A 7,292-nucleotide genomic window follows, 5' to 3' on the forward strand; every position below is an offset into this window, starting at 1 on the left:
CAGATGGTGCCAGGGCTGGTACAGAGGGTGGATAGCAGCCCACAGTCAACGGCTCTTCTTCTGTTTGGGTCAATACAATCCAGGGCATATTTTTTAATACCTATAGTGGACCAGATGCCTTGCAAGGACATAGAATGGCTGATTTCTTCTTTCCAGAAGGTCATCTTCTATTCAGAAGCCACAACTGTAATAAAATGAGGTGGCTGCTATACCAATGCATGTTCTAAGTGTTTGGGAGCTCAGAGAAGGGAATGATGGATTTTGCCTGGAAGGAGGTTGAGGGTAGTGTGGAAAGTGTGATGAAGGAAGAAGGATGAAGGAAGCCCTTAGAGAAAGGGTCATATTTGAACAAGTTGTCAAAGAACAAGTTTAAATTCATCCATTGCTTGAGTCCAGGAAGGTGGTTGTAGGAATTGAGTTCAGATTGAACAAAGGCTCAGTAGTGCCCAAGTGCCTGGCATGATAAATTGAGTATCTGGATGTCTGAAATCCATGCTGTGCTCTGGGTTTCATTATATCTCCTTATATGGCATTGTGACTCTAGTAGCCTATCTCTTGGACTAGACTATGAGGTCCCAGAGAGCAGGGCTTTTGTTTCAATCTCCTTTGACTGGCACATAAAATATATTCAAATTTGTTGAATAAAAAATTGAAATAATGAATAAATAAATGTCAGTATAATTCATGAAAAAATAAGAAATTTCATTCATTGATTTTAAGGTGGTCATTAGTTACAATAGATCAGGACACAAGGTTCCAGATTTTTTTCTTATCAAGCCTGTTATTGGGGTGCCTGGGTGGCTCAGTTGGTTGAGCATCCGACTTCAGCTCAGGTCATGATCTCACAGTTCGTGTGTTCGAGCCCCGTGTCAGGCTCTGTGCTAACAGCTCAGAGCCTGGAGCCTGCTTTGGATTCTGTGTCTCCCTATCTCTGCCCCTCCCCTGCTTGCACTCTCTTTCTTAAAAACAAATAAACATTAAAAAACAGTTTAAAAAATCTGTAATTTAGCATATGAAAAAAATTGCATCATAAATCTACTGCACCTCATATCTGGCTAGCCATTTTCCCAGTGTTTTCCTTTGTTTGTTTGTTTGTTTGTTTAATAAGAAATAGAGTAACCAAATATGGGTTGCTTGACTCCTATAAATTCTCCCTTAGTTGCAATTCAATTAGGGGAACTTACATTATTTTGGTAGTATATTTATGCGATCCATGAACACATGTGCACACACACAGGAAGAACCCACTATGCCATGCAGCTTTGACAGCTTATGTGCTGATATCAATTAAAAGAGAACCGAAAGAGTATCAAGAATGCATTGCTATTTGTATCACATCTCTCTTCCATTTTCTCTAGTGAACCAATTACCTGGGATGAAGTTTATACCTTTTAATTAGCCGAATTATTCAATATGCCGGCACATCAACCCATACACAAATGGAAAAAAAAATTAACTGTTGGACCAAACCAAAAATTAAGTAAAAACATATATATATATATAACAGACCAATTTCATAGTATTCGACTTGAATAAAAATTAACATTATGAATATAATGTTTAAAAATATATCAGGACATGTTCTCTGTAGTGATGCAGACACAATATTTGTGAGCTGTAGTTGGACACTTAGGATAGTTTTCTTTTCCTGAGATTTACCAGGAAACATTACTAAGAGCAGAAGACCTGGAATATAAGCTTTAACAAACCTTTAAAAATTCATTTCAGTAAAATGATCCTAGTTCAATAAAGTCAGAATTAGAATGAAAAACTCCAGAAATAAAACTTATGATTTGAATCTGACAGATTGCATATATATTTTTATGGTATTTTGACAGAATATGAGAGAAAGTATAGTTTTAAGAATAAACACCAGAATTAGAACTACAAGGAAGGGAGGAAGAGTGGAAGGAAATAAGGAAGGAAGGAAAGAAAAAGAAATGGGAGAAAAGAGTAACAACTTTAAAACTATAGAAAGTAACTCTGTGACTTTAGTGCCTGCTGGGCTATACATCCAACAGGATGCTACATAGCTGCCTGGAAGAGATTCTTCTGCCACATGTAAGGTCATAATAAAAATTGTGTGCATATTTCTAAACTGGTGATGGTCATTGAGAGTACATGGTAATAACAGAAACAATTACAACAGTCTTGAAGGTAACTCCATATTAAAAACAGTAAATAATTTATCCAAAGTTAATAAGAACAAACTGAGGTATATTAACCCAAGACTTCCTGATTTTCTAGTTCATGTTATTGTCCATTGTATAAAATAGTCAAAATTTAGATCAGAGAAACAATGAAGTAAAAGAGACTTTTGTTCATGTTTCTTGAAGAATAAGTACCATGTGTGTCTGTTCCATTTGTGTTTGGAATACCTACATCTATTAATATGGAGTATTTTCCAAACTGCATATTCTTGGGTCCAACCTCAAGCCAATGAATCAGAATCTCTGATGATACAGCTAAGGGCACCACATTTTAAGTTTACCACTTGATGGATACGTACACTGAAACTTGGGAACCACTGACCTAACCAAAATAAAGAAGTCAGTGAGAATCTGTAATATTGAAGGTGAGCAGTGGTACACCAGGGCGGATTGGGGAGGGAGGATCAATGTGGTAACTCCATTTACTATCAAGGATGTAGTGCATTCTTGGATTTGATTTTATAGCTTCACCAGTTTTTAGATTTTTTTTCTTAATAATGAGGCACATGCTGATACTCTGCCTGAATGCTCCTGCGTTTGGGGCTGTTTCCTAACTCTGGGCCTATAAGTGGATCAAGTAACCCAGTACCACAGTATTTTTAAAAATTGTTTTTAATATTTTTTTTAAGAGAAAAGGAGTGGGGAGAGGGGTCAGAGAAAGAGACAGAATCCAAAGCAGGCTCAAGGCTCCGAGTTGTTAACACAGAGCCTGGGGTTGAACCCACAAACTGCGAGATCATGACCCAAGCCGAGCTTGGACTGACGCTTAACCAGCTGAGCCACCCAGGCATTCCACCAATATCACAATCTTTATGTGAATCTTTATGTGAATATTTTATGTTGTCACTTACAGAAAAGATTACTTAACATAGTCACAACTAATTATTGAAATTAATGTTAATAATTTCATTCCAGGTATACTTAGGGAGCTATTTACAATCATTCAATTAAATTTGTATGCTAAATACAGTACTAGTTCTAAACAGTTACATGAGGGCACCAAGAAGCTATTTTATTTATTTATTTATTTATTTATTTATTTATTTTTCAATATATGAAGTTTATTGTCAAATTGGTTTCCATACAACACACAGTGCTCATCCCAAAAGATGCCCTCCTCAATGCCCATCACCCACCCTCCCCTCCCTCCCACCCCCCCATCAACCCTCAGTTTGTTCTCAGTTTTTAAGAGTCTCTTATGCTTTGGCTCTCTCCCACTTTAACCTCTTTTTTTTTTCCTTCCCCTCCCCCATGGGTTTCTGTTAAGTTTATTAATGTGATGCATCACGTTGATTGATTTGTGAATGTTGAACCAGCCCTGAATCCCACGAATGAATCCCACTTGATCATGGTATAATTCTTTTTATATGCTGTTGAATTCGATTTGCTAGTATCTTATTGAGAATTTTTGCATCCATATTCATCAGGGATATTGGCCTCTAGTTCTCTTTTTTTACTGTGTCTCTGTCTGGTTTAGGAACCAAAGTAATACTGGCTTCATAGAATGAGTCTGGAAGTTTTCCTTCCCTTTCTATTTTTTGGGATAACTTGAGAAGGATAGGTGTTATCTCTGCTTTAAACGTCTGGTAGAATTCCCCAGGGAAGCCATCTGGTCCTGGACTCTTATTTTTTGGGAGATTTTTGATAACCAATTCAATTTCTTTGCTGGTTATGGGTCTGTTCAAGCTTTCTATTTCCTCCTGATTGAGTTTTGGAAGAGTGCGGGTGTTTAAGAATTTGTCCATTTCTTCCAGGTTGTCCAATTTGTTGGCATATAATTTTTCATAGTATTCCCTGATAATTGCTTGTATCTCTGAGGGATTGGTTGTAATAATTCTATTTTCATACAAGATTTTATCAATTTGGGTCATCTCCCTTTTCTTTTTGAGAAGCCTGGCTAGAGGTTTATCAATTTTGGTGTTTTTTTTTTTTTTTTTTTTTCAAAAAACCAACTCTTGGTTTCGTTAATCTGCTCTACAGTTTTTTTAGATTCTATATTGTTTATTTCTGCTCTGATCTTTATTATTTCTCTTCTTCTGCCGGGTTTAGGCTGTCTTTGCTGTTCTTCTTCTATTTCCTTTAGGTGTGCTGTTAGATTTTGTATTTGGGATTTTTCTTGTTTCTTGAGATAGGCCTGGATTGCAATGTATTTTCCTCTCAGGACTGCCTTTGTTGCATCCCAAAGCGTTTGGATTATTGTATTTTCATTTTAATTTGTTTCCATATATTTTTAAATTTCTTCTCTAATTGCCTGGTTGACCCATTCATTCTTTAGTAGGGTGTTCTTTAACCTCCATGCTTTTGGAGGTTTTCCAGACTTTTTCCTGTGGTTGATTTCAAGCTTCATAGCATTGTGGTCTGAAAGTATGCATGGTATGATTTCAATTCTTGTATACTTATGAAGGCTCTTTTGTGACCCAGTATATGATCTATCTTGGAGAATGTTCCATGTGTACTCGAGAAGAAAGTATATTCTGTTGCTTTGGGATGCAGAGTTCTAAATATATCTGTCAAGTCCATCTGATCCAATGTATCATTCAGAGCCCTTGTTTCTTTATTGATCCTGTGTCTAGATGATCTATCCATTGTTGTAAGTGGAGTGTTAAAGTCCCCTGCAGCTACCACACTCTTATCAATAAGGTTGCTTGTGTTTGTGAGTAATTGTTTTATATATTTGGGGGCTCCTGTATTCGGTGCATAGACATAATTGTTAGCTCTTCCTGATGGATAGACCCTGTGATTATTATATAATGCCCTTCTTCATCTCTTGTTACAGCCTTTAATTTAAAGTCTAGTTTGTCTGATATAAGTATGGCTACTCCAGCTTTCTTTTGACTTCCAGTGGCATGATAAATAGTTCTCCATCCCCTCACTCTCAATCTGAAGGTGTTCTCAAGTCTAAAATGAGTCTCTTGTAGACAGCAAATAGATGGGTCTTGTTTTTTTATCCATTCTGATACCCTATGTCTTTTGGTTGGAGCATTTAGTCCATTTACGTTCAGTATTATTATTGAAAGATATGGGTTTAGAGTCATTGCGATGTCTGTAGGTTTCATGCTTGTAGCGATGTCTCTGGTACTTTGTCTCACAGGATCCCCCTTAGGATCTCTTGTAGGGCTGGTTTAGCAGTGACAAATTCCTTCAGTTTTTGTTTGTTTGGGAAGACCTTTATCTCTCCTTCCATTCTAACTGACAGACTTGCAGGATAAAGGATTCTTGGCTGCATATTTTTTCTGTTCATCACATTGAAGATTTCCTGCCATTCCTTTCTGGCCTGCTAAGTTTCAGTAGAGAGATATGTCACGAGTTTTATTGGTCTCCCTTTATATGTTAGAGCACGTTTATCCCTAGCTGGTTTCAGAATTTTCTCTTTATCCTTGTATTTTGCCAGTTTCACTATGATATGTCGTGCAGAAGATCGATTCAAGTTACTTCTGAAGGGAGTTCTCTGTGCCTCTTGGATTTCAATGCCTTTTTCCTTCCCCAGTTCAGGAAGTTCTCAGCTATAATTTCTTCAAGCACGCCTTCAGCACCTTTCCCTCTCTCTTCCTCCTCTGTAATACCAATTATGCGTAGATTATTTCTCTTTAGGGCATCAGTTAGTTCTCTAATTTTCCCCTCATACTCCTGGATTTTTTATCTCTCTTTTTTTCAGCTTCTTCTTTTTCTATAATTTTATGTGCTAGATCACCTATTCTCTCCTCTGCCTCTTCAATCCGAGCCGTGGTTGTCTCCATTTTATTTTGCAGCTCATTGATAGAATTTTTTAGCTCCTCCTGGCTGTTCCTTAATCCCTTGATCTCTGTAGCAATAGATTCTCTGCTGTCCTGTATACTGTTTTCAAGCCCAGCGATTAATTTTATGACTATTAATCTAAATTCACTTTCTGTTATATTGTTTAAATCGTTTTTGATAGTTCGTTAGCTTTTGTTATTTCCTGGACGTTTTTTTGAGGGGAATTCTTCCATTTCGTCATTTTGGATAGTCCCTGGAGTGGTGCGGAACTTCGGGGCACTTCCCCTGTGCTGTCTTGAATAACTTGTGTTGGTGGGCTGGGCTGCAGTCAGACCTGATGTCTGCCCCCAGCCCACCGCTGGGGCCACAGTCAGACTGGTGTGTGCCTTCTCTTCCCCTCTCCTAGGGGTGAGATTCACTGTGGGGTGGAGTGGCCCCTATCTGGGCTTCTTGCACACTGCCAGACTTGTGGTGCTGGGGATCTGGCATATTAGCTGGGGTGGATCAGCAAGGTGCACAGGGGTGGGAGGGGCAGGCTCTGCTCGCTTTTCCTTTGGAGATCCACTTCGGGAGGGGTCCCTCTTCCGTGGGCCTCTTGTCTGTACTTGGCTCTGGAGACTCCGTTTGGCTAGTCTTCTGGCGGTTTTCTGGGTTATTTAGGCAGGTGATCTAAGTGATCAGCAGGATGTGCGGTGAGCCTAGCATCCTCCTATGCCTCCATCTTCCCAGGATCCAAAGCCATTTTACATAGTAAGAGAAACTTGCAAACCTTGCAATTAAACGTTACAACCACTTACAGTATACAGACAATTTTGGGGACCTTGAATTTTGCTGAATGTTATTTATGTGTATGTACATGCATTTGTGCATGGGAAAGGGACATTTTAACTAAATCTATGTATTTTATATCTTAAGTTTTCTAAGGTTTGTTTTTGGTTTCCTCCTTGAAGTACAATGATCTCTGAGCACCTAACATTTTCACTGGATAGATGGAATTTTCTGACAAAAAGACTGAGATATTAAAAAAAGGTGGAGAATATTGAAGAAAAACAAGACATTTTCTCCATGGTAACATTAATAAACATTTTACACATTTAATTCACAATTCACATTTTGTTCATTTATTTATTAATTTACCTATCTATTTATTTATCGTAATATGAAATTTATTGGCAAATTGGTTTCCGTACAACACCCAGTGCTCATCCCCAAATGTGCCCTCCTCAATACCCATCATCCACCCTCCCCTCCCTCCCACCCCCCATCAACCCTCAGTTTGTTCTCAGTTTTTAAGTCTCTTATGCTTTGGCTCTCTTCCTCTATAAACTTTTTTTTTTTCTTCCCCTC

Source organism: Panthera pardus, unplaced genomic scaffold, assembly GCF_024362965.1.
Source record: "Panthera pardus isolate Hobbes unplaced genomic scaffold, ASM2436296v1 HiC_scaffold_24, whole genome shotgun sequence".
Taxonomy (NCBI): Eukaryota; Metazoa; Chordata; class Mammalia; order Carnivora; family Felidae; genus Panthera; species Panthera pardus.